The sequence below is a fragment of the Anomalospiza imberbis genome, chromosome 1 (genome assembly GCF_031753505.1).
Source record: "Anomalospiza imberbis isolate Cuckoo-Finch-1a 21T00152 chromosome 1, ASM3175350v1, whole genome shotgun sequence".
Lineage (NCBI taxonomy): Eukaryota > Metazoa > Chordata > Aves > Passeriformes > Viduidae > Anomalospiza > Anomalospiza imberbis.
Genome location: NC_089681.1, coordinates 54,875,703 through 54,897,723, shown reverse-complemented (window position 1 = coordinate 54,897,723; position 22,021 = coordinate 54,875,703).

The window sequence follows — 22,021 nt, the reverse complement described above, 5'->3', positions numbered from 1 at the left end:
GTTCCATGCAGATGATATTCCATGCAGTGATATTTTGTCACAGAAAAAAACATAAATTCAATTTGAATATAGCTATACAAACTAACTCCTTTTTTTGTTTGTTTGATTTTCTTATCTAGGCCACTGTATGTACAACATCTTTCTGCCTCATGAACTTTTTTATTTCTGATTTCTAAAAATAGAGTCATAGTAAATCTAACTACAAAACCAAATTGCTAGTCTGGATCTTGATCCCCATCCTTCAACAGCTCAAAATTATTCACTTTGATGCATACATAGACAACAAGAGTTTTGGTGCAATGGACTAGGAATGCCTGATGAGTTCAACAAAAATGCTGTGAAAAATGGTACCAAATGGAGCATATGGAGTCATGGAGTATGCTCTGTTTTACGAGATGCGGCTAGGAAGGTGGAAAAAGAAATGTGTCACAAATAGGATCTGCACTGGAGTTGTTCTGCTCCTGTCACTCTGGTTCTTGTGTCTGTATGTGTGAAAAAAGAGAGTACTGTGAATATTCCCACCATCCCCTCAGCTGTCCAGATGCCAGCCAGCTGTAGCTATAGAAACCATATTATCATTCTAGCACATAAATAAACCCTTATTAGAAAGAAATTATGCTAACTTGTTCTAAAAGCAGCTCCACTATGCAGCTCTGAAAACACAACAGGTTTACAAGTGCCTGCCTTGACATATCTACACCTGCCTGCCTGCACTTTTCTGCAGAAAGTTGCTCTAATATTAGCCTCATGCTGACTAATTTTGTGAGGATTATTTTACTGTTGGGGTCAAATTTAAAAGAGCAGCTTCTCAGGGGAGCATGCATCAGTATTTTTTGGGTTAACTATTTTAAGAGAATCCAATAACATTGCAAATTGCAGAAGTGGATCTTCCATTATAAATCACTTGTTTCTTCAAGTGGTGCTCTGTTTTCTAATTAATTGATCATATAAAACTTATAGAAACTCAGGGCCAAATATTGCTGGAAATTATGGGAGAGTAGTTGAGCACTTTAAACCAGATATGAAAGGTTAAATTCTGCCTTTGAGCAGTACTCATGTCAGGCATACTACAGCCTGAAAACACTCACTTTATGAAATAAACTTCAGCTATTTTTACTCTGCACAGAGAATGGAAAGCCAGATCATTTACTGCAGTTGAGCAGATCTTTGTTTTGTTTTGACATTATTATTATTATTACAAAAAACCAAAAAATAAGCAATACCAGCCCATGGAGAAATTTTATTGCTTTAAATGAAGAGCTTTGAAATACTGCACATATTGAGGAATCAGACCAAGAGAGAGCATTATATGAAAAGATCTCTAAGAAATAGAATAAAGCACGAATTCTTATAAAAGAATAGAAAAAGTAAATCATTGAAGGCGTTATGGACTGAGCTTCCTTTGCTTCTCCACAATAATAGGTCTCTCGCTGTTTGGGGACTGCAGTGCTTTCTGTAGGAGAGTCAGAGGCTAGGAAAGGGAGCTGTAGATGAAATAACCGGCATCCCCTTAAAGAAGCCAGAGCTTAGGAAAAGCAAGGAGCACTCATCTCATCCTCCTCGTTGATAATGAGGTCAGAGTTTATACAAAGTGCGTCACTCTTAAGTAGTATGGTCAGCTGATGATAAGTTAGGCTTGTTGATTAATCTAAGATACCCAAATCTAGTGTGCAAAAAGCTAAACTGAAAGCCAGAAGGTACATGGTTCCAGAATGAACTCCCCTAAAGCATGGTGAGCTTTGTCTGTGCAAGAGGCATGAAAAAGTTCCCATATGTTCTGAATTGCCACAAAAGACAATTCAGATAGAAGCTCCCATGAAGTTGCTATGGGAGCTCCTCCCCTTAACTTGTTTTATAAAATTTGCATTGATGTAAGTTGGGTTGGTTTAGTTAGGGATTTTAATAAATGTTCGGTAGGTTGGTTCTCTGTACCCTATTTTCCCTCATAATGGTTTACTCCAAGCAGTCAACCACGGGAGCTCTTACCTGTCAATCTTGTAACCACTCCCTGCTTCCTCACAGAAAGTTCTGTGTCAATCACCCCACCTTTGCATTCCCATTTGTCCCAGAACACTGTACCCACCTCTGTTATGTTCCCATAGGTTGTTATGTTCTATGTCACTCCCCTGTTGTCTGTCCCTATTGGGTGAGGGGGTTTTCGACCTCTGTCCACTCGCCCCCTATTTAACCCAATACTTTCTCTGTCCCGGGGCCATTTTGCCTTGCACTGCACTGGGAACCACTGCTCCGACCATCTCTGTGACCACGCAGGAAATAAAAGTTCTCAGCCTTGCTGGCAAAGTGTGCCTCTCTCGTCCCTTCGTTTCCTCTCAGCGTGAAGCTACCAAAGCTGCGTACCCACGCTGGAGCGCTCAGCACTAGCAGGGATGTGAACACTATAGCCCTGGAGTGCCCGTCCATGTGGCAGCCACGGTCTCTGCAAGGGCAGCTCTAGCCGGGCGTTCCTGCTGCTTGAGGCTGTAGTGGGTAAAAGCCGCATTGCATGAAGGTTCTATTGACCATCAGGTTCTTGGCTGGTATGTCAGGGAAGATAGCTGCCACCGAGTAAGAATGACAAATTCTGGTTGTTTAATATGTGACACCAGCTATCACAGCTGATGGTACTTGCTTATTCAGTTTCATTGATTCCTTTTTTTAATTTCTTCCTTTTTTCTTTTTCATTACACTTCCTGGTAGAGGATTCTGGAGCAAGATTTTTTACAACTGTTTTATCAGCTCCATATATGTGTATATATATAAAATATATATGTCTTTCTGATGAACATTTGAGTCAATGTCATGATATCAATTTGACTTTGTCAGGTATGCTGTGACTCCAGCATGAGCCCAGACTAAAACAAGGCTCTCTTAGTCTGTCATAATGGTTGTTTTGGTGTGTTTCTCTTCCATATATTCTAATCTTTCAAATGTTCTTTTTAGTAATAACTTCCTCCTCAGTTGTTGTCTTATTGTTTCAATTGGTATTGTTTTAAAAACATATTTTTGTTCTGTTATATATTAACATCCATCTCTAGGAATCAACTGTCAAAAGTAGTGAAGCTTGTTTTTCATTCAGTAATAGCTTCTCTGGCTTCAAGATTTTGTAGCATTTGCTTTTACATCTCAGTCATAACTTTTCAATCTACTATTTCTTTGAATGTCTTTTTTTTTTTTGAGAAAGACTGTTATTATGTAGATGATTCCTTATGAGAGTCACATAAGTTATTGCTGACCTGCATTGCCATATCTAGTGTTGGCAGGGGGCTCTAAGTTCGTCCTCTTGCCTCTCCACAAGACAAATATCTGTTTTGTGAAACAGAATGTGAATTTTTTCAGCATTTCCCCCAGATTATGAATAAGATCTTGAAGAGGACTGGACCCAGTATGGATCCCTGAGATACACTGCCTGGTACTGGCCCTTACCAGACTTCATGCCACTGTTCACAATGTTTTGGGCTCAGGTGCTCAACAGTTTTCAACCCATCTCCATGCTTATCCAGTCCATACTTCAGCAGCTTGTCTCTGAAGATCTTACAGGAGACAGAGCCAAAAGCCTTCCACAGGATGGGGTATCCAATGTCCTCATCTACCCACTGTGTCATTTAATTGTAGAAGACTCTCCAAGTAGTCAAACATGGCTTCTTCTCCTTTGCAAATCCTTGCTCACCACTTTTAACCAACTTCTTGTCCCTCATGTGCCTGGATATGGTTTCAAGATTTACTTATTCTAGGATTTTACCTTTTGTTTATGACTTATATTCTACTGCATTTGAGTGCCAGTCTCACAGCAGAATCTCAATCAAAACAATGTTCAAACCTCTGGAATATTAGTGACTTTGAAACAATCTTGACTGATTTTTCTACCTGTAAAATAGACTAAGTAATATTTTACTGCTTTGTATGAAACAGAATATATTTTTTTTTTTTTTAATTGGCTCCTGAATTCAAAGTGTTCTGTAAAATCCAGGTGGCTTTTTTTTTTCCTAATATATCTAGGCAAGTGGAAATTCATTCTCAGTCTTTCATCTATTTATTTATTGTACAAATTGACTCAAGAATATGTTAAAATAATGCAAAATACATTAAAATTGTACATGTACAATGCATATTTTTGTAGCTTCTAAGCTGGTGAAGTGTATTATTCCAAGTTTAACAGAATCATAGAAAATTATCTGGCATTTCAGGGACAGAAAATCATTAGCTTGAACTTGTCATTCATTGAAATATCTTTCCAGTCTTTTATAAAGGCATTGATTTCATAGGCTAGCTTCCAAATTCAGGTTGGCAATAAATTTTTAGCATTGAATTGTAAACATGAGAACCAAAGGACATCAAACTACAGAGAACTTGGGAAGTTTCCAGACTCTATTTACAAATTTCAGATATTTAATTTGACAGAAGGTTTGTCAGTGTTCACTTTTCATATAAAATAGTGGCTTCTATTAAAATTGTCTCTTTTGCAGGGTTTCATTTTTTTGTCTATCCACAATCACAAATAATGAGGGCAGAGAGGGTTTTTATTTTCTGGGAGTGAGTGGTTGGTGGGTGTTACTTGTTGGCTTGTTGTTCATTGTTTTTTTTTTTCTCTCCTGGTTTACAATGAAACATCTGACACTTGTAAGCAGTAGTAGCTATTACTCTAAAGATAGCTTGATTGGCATCACTAAAATTACCCTGTAATAGCTAATACATTAACTATTTGAGGAATAAACTGTCAAAAATAAGTAGGAAAACTTTATCTTCTTATTTTCAGAATAATTAATTAGTACTTACCATGTTAAACTTGAGTGCACACCATTTTTTTTCTTTCCAAGAAATAAATGTGTTGCATTTACAGAGCTGTGGGTCTTAATCTGCATTTGACATTATTTTCAATATTCTGCTCACAATTCATGTGTAGGAAAGTGTGTTCTCTGCAGAACTAGCTTTATGATACATGTGCAAAGATACATTTTGATTTTAATTTTATAAGTATACTTTTAAATGCATTATCATAGCTCCTAGAGAGCCACTTAGGAGTGAAGAAATTGTGATCCAAATTATCATATCTGCATCAAAGACTTCACAGGTTAACAATGTTAAAAAAAAAAAAAAACAGAAACATTGGTTATCTACATGCAAGGACTTCAGGAAAGAGAGGCAAACTGTTGGTTATACTTATACCTTATGAACCTTTTGGTGACATTTCCTGTTAGGAGGGGTCTTTTCTTTTTGTTTAGGTCTAGATTTCTCTTTTAGGGTAAACGAAATGGAGCAAAGCACTGACATGGACAGAGCTAGTGAATTTGGAAAACAGGCTTGCTTCCTTGCTTTTTTATATATAAAATTGGAGACCAGGAGAAGAATATGCCTCTTTTTCCATGCAAGTAGGCTGTGTTGCAAAAATCCTGGAAAATTTTAAATTCAACATGACTGCCACATATATGAATTCGGGCTTTCCAAATTCATAGAAATATAAATGATATACATTTAATGACTACTTTTTTTCTTAGTTCAAATTTCAATCCACAATTTAAAAATAATGCAGTGTGAGTCAAGCAAAATGATCTTGTCTCTCTGATAAGGATTGCTCTGTTAGTCAGATTATGCATCAACAGTACCAAATTTTTTTTCTGGTATTTTAGAAACTACTTCTCTTTGTAAAGATGCCACCTTGCCTTTCATTATTTATGTTGTTTTTTAAATGTTGTGGTTTTTATATTATGGATTTGGTTTTATACAAAATTATCATTCTGTTTTCTACAAAATGTGCATGGAAATTTTCCCTAAGTCTGTCTCTTAAGGACTATTTCTGTCCAGCCAGAATGGATAAACTCAGCTTGAAAAATATTTTGAAGGTAACATAGATCCAGCCTTCAAAAAAAAAAAAAATTGTCTGTATGGGAATTTTTCAAAAATCTGTAGAAGGAGACCATAGGAGAAATAATATTTCATAGTTACACAATCTTTTCTGTTTCCCATTATATTTAATTTTTGTTAATGTTCTATTTTCAAAATGAAGTTAAGCAATAGACAATTACTTAAACATCTCTTTTTTCAATAGGAGCTTCTATCTTGTTTCCTTTACAGCAATTAACTATGATTGTATTCCAAAAAAGCACCCAGGTCCAGTGGAAAAAAAGCAAGCAAACAAGGACTCAGAAACCAACAAAACAAGCATGTAAATGCTGAATTTATTTCAAATTTCAGCATATACTTGCATTTTTTTTCTAGAGGATTAATGTTTCCTTATTGGTAGGATCACTTAAATCTAGACTAAATTTGTTTTTGAGTAGGAGGCTAGAAATTTAGTATTATTAATGGCATTGTACTTCTTTGTTTGACTGAAGAGATCAAATCCCCAGACTCTTGGAATCTGGAATTTTAAATAGTTCGAGGCAGGAAGAAGTAAAAGATTAGAAGGAAAACTAATCTAACTTTGTTCAATATTTGGTTAAAGCTCAAGGAAGGCCCTGTAGCTGAAGTATTGCTTTTAATGTTATGTTTCCATTCCAGATTGTATTTGATTAATGTTTTCTTTTGTACCACAGTATGAAGAGACAAAAAGATTTTATCTTTTTTTTTAAATAATGAGGAGTATGTTGCATCACTGAGAAAGAACATCAGAATAAAAATCTTTTCCCTTACTAAAGAAAAGAGGTTTGTAAGCAGATTTAGGTTTTGGTTCTGGATCTTCCTGGTTTGTGAGGTGAACTTTGAAAAGTGCTTGGGTTGAAGTTCCTGCAGTTTTATGCTAACTGAAATATGCAAAGTAAGCTCTTAGGTGCCTTGCATGCCTTGATTAAATTCGACATTGAGACAGTGAAAGTTTAAGACAATAACATGTAATTTTTTAATGGATCAAAGTCACTTGACTGTATATCTTCCATTCAGTTCAGATGTTCTGAGGCAGTTTCTTGTAGCTAAAAGATATTAACAGCTAAATAGAATATGTTTGGTAATTTGAATTTAATGGCTTTCCAGCTGAACCTGAAGCAAATTCAACTCTCTCCATAAATATTCAGTCTTGCAATATGCAAATCACTTCTTATGTCACATGAGAAATATATCAGAGCATCATAGCTCTGACAAAAGTAAATCCTAACATATGAGAGATCCCCAATCTTAGTTACAATTAAGCATCCATCCTATGAAAATTTATGAATCAACTAGACTTTCTCTAAAGTTATAAAATGTCTTGTCATACAGTAGCTGCAGGTATCTTTCTGCTATGGTACAAGGTGCTTGAGTATTCTCTGAACTCTTCAGCAGGCATCTGAGATGCTGGGACTGTATATGTGAAATGTAGGAGCCACCTCAATATTTTACCCCTCTCACCCGCCTTCTCCACCAGCCTTCTCAAAAGCAGTGTTGTTACCAGTTTCAAAAAATTCTCTGTGAATTTCACAGGACCAGCAGTGTTCATCATAAGTTTCTCAATCAAAGAGATAAATTACTTATTTCTGCCAAATGGAACACTTCCAAAATCAGAAGAGCTCTAGACTAAGTATTTTGACTTGGGTTTTTGGTTTTTTTAAAATACCCTAGGAATTAAACCAGTCTATCTTCTAACTTTTTTATAGAAGTCTATTCCATCCTGAATGATTGAAATAATAGACAACGTATTTATTCGACTCAGCAATTCACTTTTGACTTCATCACTATGTAGTCTGAGCCAACTGATTTTAAGAAAGACATATTCTAGCCTATGTGATTAAGATAGTCAATATGTAAAGATCTCAGAAAAACAAAACAATCACACACAGCAAAGCAACATGAATAGAGGCAATAAGAGTATAATAAGAAAATTGTAAGATTAATTATAGTTCACAATATTGTCTTCCTTAAACACCAGATAGCAAAGAATTTGTCCAAACTATGTTTTATTTGTGTGAGAATGGAATTAACAGCAAAGAAATGTAGGCATGATAGATAATCATCCCCTCAGATGATAGGAAGTCATGAGATATGGATGAAATCTGATTTAATTACTTCAAAACCTCACATTGCAGATGAAGCCCAGAACAAGAGATTCAGTAATCTCTTATTATTCAACAAAAACTCATAATCATTTACTTTACTTCATCCTGAGTTTCCATTTTAACAAAGTCAAGTACTTTCAATTATTTGTTTCTAGTTTATCTGAAATGACTGCCATAGCCCCTAACTACCACAAAGTTCAGAAAAAAAGATACTGATTAACAAGCTGCATTGGTATCAGGAACGTCTGATTACACTGTGTTGTAAAAAAATTTTAAAGCAACCAGATCCAGCATAGATCAACATTCAACAGAGAATTTATTTGGAAAACAATAACAGTAATAACAAGAAGATTTTGAGTGTATTTTGTGCCTGCACTGATTTTTTTTCTCCCAATTATATATGCTACATACATGTGTTCACTGAATGACCTCAACATTATAAGATGCAGTCATGTAACTTCTCATTGTCATTCACAGCAGTTTTGGTTTTTGTATCAACCAGTTTCATGTCAAATAGCTTAAAATTGTTGTTTTCTCATCTGCTGGCAAAAAATTATAGGTTTTTATTCTAACATATAAAAGGAAGAAAGTGCCTCAAAACAATCTGCAAAATACTATAATCATCTTGGCTTATCACTATTCTTGTTAATGTAGATGCTCTTGTTATTTATTATTCTTCCTTTTCTGAGCTGACATTTCAAAAAAAGTGCTGTTTATTGCTCACATAAAACTGATCTTCTAATTTCCTTTTCATGTTTGTTTTTTTTTTTTTCTCCAACAAATACTAAGCAGTGCTGAGACATCTGCTTCTTTTAGGTTATTTTGCCCATCTCTTTCTATCCAGGATTAAACACAGCAGAGTTTACAAAGTAAAACTGAATTCCAGAAGAGGCTTAATTTTTTTTCTTGGTTATGTTGTTTTACACATTTTTTGATTATGTAATTATTACCGAATTTCCTTACTTAGGATTTTCTTTCCGTTTTCAAGGGAAAAAATTATTTAGGATTACTCTGAGACTATGCTTGACAAAAGTCTGAGTCTTCAATGCATATTTAATTCAGCCATTTACTTCTTTAAAGCATATCTTACAAAGATAAGTCCTTAATAATCACTGCTGAAAAGCATATAACTTTTAAAAAAAGTTACAAAACCAGCTGAACAGTCCTCTACATTCCTAGGACACAATTTTATCTATTTTTTCAAGACTGTTCTTATACTACCTGTGCTGCAGCATATGAGGAAACGGAGAGCAAACAGGTTTTGGGTATTAGGAATTCAGAGGAGATGACTGACCTTTGTAATCTAGGGTATTTTATCCATTTATGATATACCTTTCACTTGTTTGTGAAGAAAGTAAGTTTATTAAGGGAAGAAAGGCTCCAGAAAGCCAGTTAATATTCTAGTTTATCCAAGCTTAGGATCAATGCATCCCAAAAAAGAGGAAGCCAGGCAAAAAAAAATCTGGCAGACCAGTGTGGATGAACAAATAGCTCCTGAACAAATTCAAGCATACAAAAAGTAATCCTACAGGGAGTGGAAGCAAGGACAGGTAACCTGGGAGGAATACAGGATGTGTAAAGTTGTGTGAACAGCCAGGGATCAGATTAGGAAAGCTAAAGACTGGGCAGAATAAAATTTGGACAGGGATATCATGGAAAGCAAGAAAATCTGCTGTAGGTATACTGGCGATAAAGGAAAGGCTAGGGATAATGTGGACTGTCTCTGAAAGGAAATGGGAGAGCTGACTACCCTGGTATGTGATGAAGGCTGAGGCAGTCAATGACTGATTTTCTACAGTCTTAACCAGCAATTGCTTCAGCCACACTGCCCGAGTTACAGAAGGCAAGGCAGGGACTAGGAAAATGAGTAACCATTGGCCACTGTAGATGAAGACCAGGTCTGAGATAATTTAAAAAAACCTGAAGGTACACAGGTCCTTGGGAGTTGATGAGACGTATCCACATATCCGGAAGGCACTGGTGGATGAAGTGGCTAAGTAACTATCCATCATATTTGAGAAGTCATGACAACACAGTGAAGTTCCTACAGATCGGAAAAGGAGAAACATAACCTTCATCTTCAAAAAGGGAAATAAGGAGGACTTGGGAAACCACACACTGGTCAGTCTCACCTTGGTGCTTGGCAAGATCATGGGGCAGATAATCCTGGAAACTATGGAAAATGAGAATGTGTTTGATGATAGCCCACATGGATTCACCAAGGCAAAATCATGCCTGTCAATTTTGGATGTCTTCTGCAATGGGATTTTGGCGTTGGTGGATGAGGAGGGAGTAACCAATGTCATCTACCTGGGCTTGTGCAGAGAATTTGACACTATCCTACACATCATCTTTATATCTAAACTGGAGAGACATTGTTTTGATGGATGCACTACTCAGTGGATAAGGAACTGGCTAGATGGTCACACTCAATATTTTCAGCAACCATCACAATTTCCAAGTGGAGACCAGTGATGAATGATTCCCCAGGGGCCAGTGTTGGTACTGGTGCCTTTGTCAGTGACACGGACAGTACAATTGAGTGCATCCTCAGTACGTTTCCTGACAGCATTGAGCTGTGCAGGGAAGGATGCCATGCAAAGAAGGGACCCTGACAAGCTTGAGAGATGGGCATGTGCAAACCTCATGAGGCTCAACAAAACCAAGCTGAAGGTCCTGCACCTGGTTTGAAGCACTCCTAAGTACAAATACAGGCTGTAGAAAGAATGGATCAAGAAGAGCCCTGGGGAGAGGAATTTGTCTTGGTTGATGAGAAGCCCAACATCAGCCAACATGTTCTTGCATACCAGAAAGCTATAACAGCAACCTGGCTACATCAAAATCAGAGTGGGCAGCAGGAAGGGGGAGGTGATTATGCCCCTCTACTCTGCTCTTGTGAAACCCCACCCGGAGTACTTCATCCATCTCTGGGACCTGCAACATGAGAATGATGTGGAACTCCACCTGTTGGAGTGGGTCCAGAGAAGAGCCATGAAGATGATCACAGGGCTGGAGTACTTTTGCTATGAAGACAAGCTGAGAGAGTTGGGGTTGTTACGCCTGGAGAAGAAAAAACTCTGGAGAGACTTTTCAGCAGTCTTCCAGTACCTAAATGGGCATAAAAGGATGATGGAAAGGCATGTTTCACAAGGTTGTGCAGGGATAGGACAAGAGGTAATAGCTTCAAACTGAGAAGGTTAGTTTAGATCAGATATTAGGAAGAAATTCTTTACTGTGAGGGTGATGTGACACTGGAAGAGGTTGTCTATGGAAATTGTGGATGCCCCATCCTTAGAAATGTTCAAGGCCAGGTTAGACAAGACTTTATGCCACCTTGTCTTGAAAGGTGACGTCTTGTCCCTGGCCCTGGTTGGGTAGTCTTTAAGGTCCCTTCCAAACAAAACCATTCTTTTACTACTCTATGATTTCATTATTCAGAACACACAAGGACACATTTTTCATTGAGCTAAATAAGTGATTTTTTTTTCTTAAGTAGATCCTACTAGGGATTAAAAAAATGCTTATTAAAAGTTAATAAAGAATGAAAACAGGGGGTAGACAATTACAGTAAGTTGCGCTCAAAAATTTTATTCCTTCTATGACACTTTTTTGGGCTTTTCAGATTATTAGAAGAAAATATTTTCCAAATAATTCTACAGAATTTTCATTAGAAAATCAGAGCTTGTCTGCACTGCTGAGAAATATCTAAGTTAAGAACAACTGCGTTTGAAGAAAAAAAGCAGGATAGTGATGTCAGAATGTCTTTAAATTAATAGAACATGTATATTTTTTGTTAATGAATCTTTACTTGCCACAAAAACATTCAGGCTTTCTGCAAGCAGATTAAACCACCTACAGCACAGCCTTCCTCTGAGCCTATAGGTGATTATGCTTGTACAGTAAGCGTTAAATAAAAATTTCAAAACTTACACTTGCTCCGTGGCTTAACACAGAATATATTTCATGGCAAAACAGTGGTGCTTAACTTGACCAATATCAGTAAACCAAAAGCATCCAAGACTGGCCACGAGTAGTGCAGTGCAATTTGTGTGTTTATTTTATAAAAGCCTTTTCCTGTGGAAAATTGAAACTCCAGTTATTTTATTTGTTCACTACAAATAAAACCAAAATATTTCAGGTCCTTCCTTAAGGTTAATACAAGGGAAAAGCACTATTTGCATATTCACCAAATAGCCAATCTATACTAAGTGGCTGATGGCAATTATTTCTGAAATTAGAAAAATATGTTGCTAAACTAGTGAACCTCATTATCCTTATTTGCATGAAATGTAAAAAAACTATAAGCTTAGAGAAACAATGAAAAAAGCATATTTACTTGCAGTTGCATTACAATTATTTCAGTGTTGTGCAGTAGCACATTATACTTTTATGTAAGTCTGTAAAATATGGGAATGCCACCCATGCTATTTCATGTGCTATATTTCCACAAGCAACCAAACTGTGCATCATATTGTCTAAATAAAGATGTGTAAGCTTTCGAGTTGTTATTTTATGAATGAGATGCTTTAATCTCCATTAGAGATAAGATGCTGATTCATCTCCATTTATTGTGTAAATACATGGTACAACATTGTGTACAAAGGAAAAGCTTGACTTTACAAAAAAGGCTCTGCTGCTATCTGCAATCTTATTAACAGTTCAGTGTATGCCCTGTGCTGAAGTCATCATGCTTGTGCTACAAATGCTCATTATTCATCTTTCTCTTGGCAGAGCAGAAAAGACTCTAGAAAGAAATACTTTAAAAAAAATGTGTTTTATTTAAACAACATAAATTTATAAGAAACGCGGCTGCTCTTTACTTTTGTCTGCCCCGGTCAGCTCCCAAATGCCCGGCTTGGGCTTCTCAGCTTTTCGTCGGGGCCGGGGCTCGCCGCAGTTTCCGGTCACTTTTGCTGTCGCGCTCCGGGGTGGGCTGTTGGCTGCACTTTGCCGTCGGCGCGAGGGAAGAAACAAAGAGGCAGGGAATTCGTCCAAATCCGTCCGCGTGGTGGCTGGATACTTTATTGGCTGCGAGAGCTGCGATGGAAAGGCTGCAGCCGCTCCCAGCTTCGCACGGACGCAAATGGCCTCGAGCATGCCGAGGAGTGGGGTGATATAGGGAAGGGACAGGGCGGACGGGGAGCCCTCCCGCCCAATGGGTACAGACATCGTGGTGATGACGTGTACTACAGCGACCAATGGGAACACGGCAGGGGCGGAGACGAGACTTTGGGGTGAGTGGGACCGCGAGAACAGGGAGATGGGCATGGAAATCACAGGAGTAGGGGAAAACCCGGGGGATGCACGAGGGTACAGAGAACTGGAAAACTAACCAATTAAAAAAACCCATAATGTGAACCCAAACCTGGGATGCAACAAGAAATTTATTAGATATTTTTGTAAAGACATTCTCACATAAGAGAAGTGACTATAAAAATGTTCTTTTCTTTTTTATCTTTTCTTAAATAATAACACACGTACTGTCCCAGTTTACCCGCTTATTTTGCGTATCAGGAAAGGAACTCCCACCTTTGGATCTGAGGTTTTCAGCATATTCAGCTCCTTAAAGATATGGAGGTTTGAAAGTATGAAGGTTTAACTTGTGGGGAATCCTCCTCTAGATACAAATGCTGGTTGGATTTTCCTGACCTCATGTGAAGGTAGTGTTTGCCAGCCCAGTCTCATAGCCATATTGTAAAGCTGTGCCACCAACTGAACCACGCTGGCTTGAAGAGCAGAATCACACAAACACAGGCCTGTGGCTCCTCAAATAGAGGAGTCTCCTCTCAAAGTTGCAGTATCACCATTGCCTCATTCTAATTCTATTCCAAGGAATCTCTAGCATCACTTAATGGAATTACCTAATTTCAGTCTGAGGACTCTTATTCTACCTTGTTGGGTCCCTTTGCCTTGATTTTTATCACACTTTTCTAGAGGCTATTTGAGGTGCCAGAGTAGCAAATTCAGCATAGCTCTCTCTCCAGCTGGGCTGGAGGTCTCCTCCAATAATCCATGGCTCTTTGAACAGCTCTCTGTGAAAGGAAGTATTAGCTCCTGCTGCAATTTGGATAGAGCCAGACTCAGAAGGCGTGAGCAGACCCACTTGTAAGAATAAACCCCTTCTTGAGCCTGAGATAAAAAATTCAAGCTTGCCTGGAGACAGAGACACAGGCACCTCAGGAAATATCATGCAGAAGATTCTAATGCTTTTCAAAATTAGGTTTGTGACAGACATGTAACACTTGAATGGCCAACAGTGACACAGACAGTGCCTAATGGGCCCACAATCCTTGGTGAAGGATCCCACTAAGGAGAATGCTTGACAAATTCCCCATAAATTTTATTTTTAGCATATTAAAAAAGAAAAAAACTTAATTTGTTTCTACTTAGCTTATTTGTGCTGACCAATATATTTTACACAACAAATGAAATTTTCTCTTTTAGCTTGAAAAAATCCCCACACTATAAATCAAGCAAAAACTAAAAATATTTTCCCTAAAATGACATTTCTTACAACCCAGCTGAGTTGGTATCTCAATAGGTAAAGCACTGGGGTAAGAGAAGCTGGCAAGCATTATATATAATTCTGTTTGACATATATTAGTGTTCCTCTGCATGTGTACAAGAATGTGTATATGTTACATTATTCAGAAAAAGCAGGAAAGCAATTACTTTTTCAACAAGTCAGAATTAGTCTTGTTTCCTCTGTTTCTGTTTGGCTGTTTTTAAATAAATAGTTAATACACAAGGACAACTTCTTCCGGACCATTTGCTTTAGAAAAACTTTCACCTGTTTCTCTCTTGCCTTCATTCTTGTTAGTGCCATGGCACTTAACAACGAAACAATGAACTATTAGTTCATAACTATCCATACTTTGTCTAACATCATGCCTTAACACTTACAGGCTTTTAAGTGATGGTTAAACAATTATTTTCCATTCATCAACATACAACCATCCTGTACAATAAAAGAGAGGACTGGTTTGTTGTTAAAAATAAAACCAGGAAAACACACCTAAAAATTTAATCAGCTTCACACTGCGCAGCATGACTTATATAGCTTTAATATTTCTGTGCTAGTTCAAATGCCCCTGTACTGAAATACTTAAAGCTGTGAGAATATGGTGGGGTTTTTGTCCTCCCTTGAATAAAGCAAACTAACAATAGCTCAAAGCACTCCAGTAAGTGCTTATCCACCCCTTACGCCTTTTGGTTCTCTCAGTGTCAGGAACAGAAACACAGTCCCATCCTGCATCTGTCTTATCCAGAGAACTGCCAGCTCTTGCCCTCATCCCCCTGTTGCCATGTAGCGCAACACATCAGAGAAATTCACTGAGGTCATTCTCATAATGCTTTGTATTTGATGGGATGTGATATTTTTCTGTTGTTTTAAAATTTCTGTTTGCAGGCAGCTCAAAGCAGTGGGGGACAGTAAATGCACAATGCCTTTTCCAAGACTCTGCTGGCTCTTTTCTATTTACACAGTTTCTATCACACTTATCACAATGGCAGATAAGCACTTTTCAGTGTTAAAGATGACAATTACACTGATGGCTTTTCTAAACCTATTGAAGCCTGCCACCAGTTGGCACAGCTTCCTCTCAGCTGCTAGATACAGTCTATGAGATTGCCAATAATTTCAGAGGCTGACAAACCAGCAGTGTTTCAGCCCAGGGATTACCCAAATGAATACCCCTTTGGCTAGTGTCTCGGCCTGTCAATTATAAGATTTCATCTCAGAATGCCTCTACATGCCAATTTTAATTGCTGTCAAAAAGCTGGTGCATGTAGCTGCAGATGCATAGTGCTGTTGAAGTTTACAGGACAGTAGGATAGAATAGGTGAAATGTAGGGAAATTATGACAGTATATAGTTGCATTGAGTTTCTATGACATTATTTGAATACAAACAAAATAGACATGCTAGGATTTAATTATTTTTTCCATTACACTTTTCTTTCAAAACAGACTTTAAAAAAAAAAAAGTAGCAACTATTTGTAGCCTGTTTGTCCCTCCACATATGTTAAAGAAATTTGTCTATGGGGAGTGTGATCCTTTTCATGAAGCAAACAAAGATAACTTTTTCTTCTCTGTTTACCTCATGTATCCGTTATCCCTATACCTCAGTAATAATATTTCAGTGCCATTTCAAAATTACATTGTAAAATAAAACCCACCTGCTTATCAAAATCCTGATTTCCAAATGTTATCCTTGTGAGATTCTGAAATGCCTAGTTTATGGAGTTGAGAAGTTCATCTTAAAATGTAAATTTTATGTATGAGAGCATTCAAAAATCTTTCTCCAAAAAGTTAATGATCCAGGCAATGACAAGTTAACCTTCTCCACTCAGCAGGATATGGAAACACAAGGAAAGCAGGGGTTTTAGTGCCAATGGGCTATCGTCTTAGTTGGTATAAATGTGCATGCTTTATGAAATCCACACTGACTTTTCAGGATCTGATAATCTTCAGCACAAGTTAAAATTAAATATCCCATTCCAACCTATTTAAGCTATAAAAGTAACACTGACACTAAGAACATAAACAAGGTCTCATACATTGTTGAGTGTATAAATTAAGCACACTGAATGATCCAACTTCATGGGACATTTTTAAGATAGCTCAAAACTCAAATTAATATCCTTGAGCCTTTGATTTATTAGGAACCTCTCCCATTCACTAGGATCATTAAAATCATATTGAAAGTGACCATGAAATTACATCAGTTAGCCCTCTCATCCTTTATGGGAGCATCCTGCTAGGCCCATGGAAGGACAGAGCCAAGTTTGCTTAGGTATCTACTTGATAACCTGAGCTACCTTGGTTTTTAACTTTGTTTAGGGTTTACTTCTGTTTACAAATATTTGTCCATGGCAGATTACTCTTTGAGTAAAGAAACCAGCCTTTTTTTCTTTAGTTTCAAGGCAATTGATCTTCCCCAGAAATTGCATCAGAAACAAAGGCTGTTTACTTGGGAATATGGATTGGGTAGGCTGCAAGACATGTGAAAGGCATCTGCTGCGATGGTGATGAAAATTACAACTTCATTTTAAGGTTTCAGAATACATTTAAAACTTAAGTGAAGACAAGGAAGCAGGAAGTGTGTTTTAGCTATATTTGAATGTACTTGATGCAGCTGCAGTATAATCTTTGCAATAAAATATATTATACATTAAATTATATTTATTTAATTTGCCACAGAAAGCACAAATAAAATCTAAAGTTTTGTTAGCAGCTTACATGAAACTAGAGTTGCATCTTTTGTATTTTTCATTCATATTTCCATATTTTTTGATGCAAGAAAGACAACAAAAATGAGCACACATATCCAGAGAAAAATCTTATTTTTCGGTGTTTGTCTGGGCAGATTTATGACCTGTGCTAACCCTGAAATGGGGAAGTTCAACCTTCTTAGCACTTAACATATGCCTACATTGTTGGTAATGCTATGGTTTTCAAATATGCCCTAGATATGTCACCCTCAAACATAACGCCATGAACTCCCATTTGTTAATCTGAATTAATGAGCAGATGATGTCCAGCTAAGGCCAGAGAAAATAATAATCTTATATTGTTAGGGGTGATTCATGTACACATGCATAGAGTATTTTCTCATTATTAAATCCTTTATCACAAAAATTGTCTATGTTTTTCCTTTTTATATAAACATCTTTAATGATATTAGGGGGGTAAGAACAACATATTGATTAAGTAGAGAAACCACAGCTATACTATCTTTCTGGGTTATTTTCTTGATTTATTTTTAGTGTAATTGTTGGCATCGGAAACAAGTGTTGTGATTTTTTGTAGGTTTGTTTTTACAAGAGCAGAAAGATGCTGAATATTTGTTATTGAATATTTTCAAATAATTTAATGCACTAATAATCAATCTATTTTAAGACTTTTTTAAAAAGCACATGAGGTTTACTGAAGATAAATTAAAATGTATATGACATGTTGTCATCCTCATCCATGCTAGTCTATGTCTGAAATTCAGTTTCCTTATTTTTATGTTAATGGAGCATTTTTAGTTATTCTTATATTTTAAATATGGACAGTCATAGCAAATTAAGATTTCTTGGGACTTTAAAGATTTTTTTCTCAAAAAAAGGAGAACAGAAACAGTGCCTAGAGACATATTTGTTTAAATTATAGTGCAATTAATTTTTCTTCTACTTGGTAAAATAAAAATTCATTGAAATATTTAACAAAATAGCCATTATAAAACAGTAAAGAAACAGAGATAATTATATTTCTCTAGATAAATATATAGCACTATTTTTGAAACATTTTGTATCAGTATAGTGTTTTTTTCAGTCTAAAATGGCTATATGTATGATTATGAAAATTACATTGCTATTTCCCATGACTTTTGCTACAGATTCTGTAATTACGATATGAACACTCCCTCAGAAGTACACATTCAATTTACACACGGTGGGATGGTTCAGTAAATCTGCTCTAGTTCAGATTAACAGAACAAAGTGCAACCCTTCCAAAAGAGGGATTCTAGAGCACTGAGCCACACGTCCCCCTCCCTAGTTCTGGATTGCTTCAGCAGTTGGAACTGTTAATGGAGCACCGTGTACATTAAGAGTCTTTGTGATGTCTTTAAATTGCTGTCATGAGTGACCCATCCTGATTCCTTGTAGCCCTTTCTAGACCCTATCTCTCACTCTGAGGATTTGTTCTTGAGCTTTTTAACGTCTCTGTCCTGAAAAAAACCTGAAAAAAGTACCAGAATGCAAAATGGAAAGTTAGAGATTTTTTCTTGCTATGTCTTTTATCACTGTGTGTTACAGGGTGGAAAAGATGGTGTCACAGAGAGATGATAATAAGGAGAAGGTGGCATATTTGTTAATAACCTGGGTATTTTTAAAGTTTTATTCCCTACCACCTCCTTGGAAACAATTTCCTACATTTAGTTTATGAATCCATACCAGTATTTTAACTCTTCTGAGGCTAGGGAACCTGCTTATGAAAACATACTTGCTTGTAATTGCAGTGCTAGCTGCACAATATTTTTTTCTGACAATCTTTATGCTGGCATATTTTATGTTATTATTATAGCTTGAAACTTATAACTGTCATTTTGTGTCATAAAGAAATGATGGACAGAAGTGTTTTGACACTTGTCAGAGAGATGAAAGAAAATAGGAAAAGTGGAATTGTGTTTTATCTAGGGCTGGATTCATCTGGTTGAAAAAGAAAAACAGAAAAAACCAAAAAACATAAATAACAAATAAGCAAAGTGTTTTTATTAACCAAAATGTATTACAAATATCTATATGTCTTAGCTTTTCATGTTTCTTTCAAAAACATTTTCAATTGTGGTTTTAAAAAAAATCATTCAATAGGTAAGGAAAAAATCAGTAAGGAAAAAAAATCTTTAAATACTCAAGAACAGTCAGAGCAGGTAAAAAGGGACTTAGCTGCACTCTACCATACTCTTCTTTTTTACTGGCTTACTCAGTAAAGCAACTGTGTCAGACCCACCCTCTGAGTGCTCCCTTACAGGGTCAGTAGGGCTGGGGTGGTGTCATTCTCTTGGGGCACTGGTGATTCTTCCAGCCTTGCCTGGTCTTCAGAAAAGCCCTCATCACTCAGAACCCTCCAGATTTCACTGCTGTATTTCCTCTTCACCACAGTCTGGAGACAAGAGTTTTGCAGATGAGGACTGTCTTTGCCCTTTTACACAGATCCTCAGTGGTAGGACTCTGAAATAAAGCCAAGGGTGAAAGGGTTAATCTTTGCCATAAAGAGCAACTCTTTGGCTAAGATGGATTGCTGTTGATTTCCTGTGTTTACTCATGAACTAATGTGTTTCCAGGGAATCCATTTGTGTCATTTCCACAGCTAATTATGCATTTTCTGTGGTAGGTGTTGGAGACATTTTAAGTGTGAAAAAACCCCAACAACCAAAAAAACAACAAGTCAATACAAGCACTAAAAAAACAGATAAATATCTCCATAATTAATTTAACATATTTTGGAATTCAGAGTTTCTGCAGCCTGTTATCCGTAGCATTCCATTCTTTCCCCCAGCCCCCGTGCAGCTCCGCTGCCTGGAGTGGCACCACCTCTCTCTGGGACCCAGGTCTCGCCGCTTTTCCTGGACGTGGCTTCGTTCCATGGTCCGGGCAGTGCTGGCTGCAGTTTCGACTGCCGCGAGCGAGGGACTTTGGCAAAGAAGCAAAGGAATGCCCAATTCACCCACGAGGGAGGCTGAAAGTCTTTTAATGGCGGCAGAGAGCTGCAGCGGAGAGGTTGCGACCCACCTCCAGCGCCCGCGTTGGGGAATATGGCCCGGACTTTCTGGAGGCATGGGATTTTATCGGGGGCAGGGTGAGGCTAGCAGAAGTCCTCCTGCCCAATGGGGACAGGCGCCGTGATGATGACGAGGACCAAGGCGACCAACGGTGACGTGACAAGGGTGGACCCCGGGCTCTGGGGCGAATGGGGTTGCGGGATTGGGATGACAGACACCGAAGTCTCTAGACATGACAGGGAGTGGTTACAGGAGTGACGGGCTGAAGCTTCAACAGTGAGAGACTTGGAGCAGACTGCCGTGGGGCGGGGGAGAAATACAGAGGGTGTGCGGGGGTCCACAGAGCTTGGCTAGCTAACACAAATTAGAACCCCTAATCTACACCCAAACCCAGGATGCTACAGTTACCTTCAGGCCCTTTGTAGAAGTATATGTAACACTGACTGAGACCTACCTTTAAGATACTCACTAACTTCTAGACAAATATATGGGTTACAGGACTACTGAAAACAGATAAGCCAACAGATATGACAAAATAGAATATCTTACTTTTTCATTTGACATTTGAAGAAAATAACTTTGTCTGAAAAGGTTCAACTGTGTTTGATATCTATGAGAGAACATCTTGGGAAATACTTTTTAAGAAGAAAATTAAATCTTGTTGTTATGATATCTGTAAGTCCTATTGTTGAAGGTGCTATTGTAGATGAAGAAAGGAAAATAAATTACTAATCAGAAACAAACTTAAAGGAATTCAATATATTTTTTTTCACTTGAAATTCAGTGCTATTGCAAGAGTAGATGTTGAAGTAATATACCTCCTCTAATTTATGAATCAATCCTTTTAATTGTTTTTCCAAGTGTTTTATGGTTAAGTAATTCAATTTATCCTGAAAATTTATAATGGATTTAAAGTATATTATTATATTAAATGTGAGGTGTTCAACTTTCAGAGCTTTATTTTGATGGTATAAATACATATTTTAAGTGATCATACTAAACTCTCTTCTCCAAAATGTACTTTTACCAGAATAAATTATAAATTATAAATATTTTAACTGGATAAACTTTCATTAATTTTAAGAAGTAGCTACTAAATTCTAAGGAGCTTTTATAAAACTGTGTTTTGGTTGCTAAAAATCAGGATGGTTCTACTGGGACGATGTTGATTTATGCTACATGTAACCTATAGATTCAACTTTCTTGTTTTACTCTTGAAAAATATTGAGTACCTTTAATTTTCACAGAAATCAGAGCTAATTACAGGGAAAAATTATATTATCAGATACTTCAGTAGGTTACAGAAACAAACTTCTGAGTCTACAGGCTATAGTATATGCTAATGAAAATATTATCTTTCACTCTCTTGCATGGATGTCACACTATACTTTAGAAGATAAAGACAATAGTCTATAAATCCGTTTTCTATTCCTATCTGAACCATTGATTCACTGTTTTTCTAGCACACAACATAGATCCTAATAATATTCTCAAATCCAGGTCATATCATCCAGCAGGCAATGAGACTCTTTGGTTTCTCCAGAATTCAGGAGGGTTAGTTGTTGCTGCCCAAAGCCTACCCTCCCTGTGGCATGAGACTGCATGATGGAGTTTGGAAAAATGGTACAAGTCTCACTTAAAGATGTATTTTCTATGAATTTAAAGTCATTTTGTTAATCCCTGAATTTATTTTTTCTATGAGACTGGCTTCATGTCCATAGATTATGAATAATGTCCTCTGTCTGTATGTTTGCACATCCTCTATGAGAAGGAGAGGCTAACCTCAGCTGAG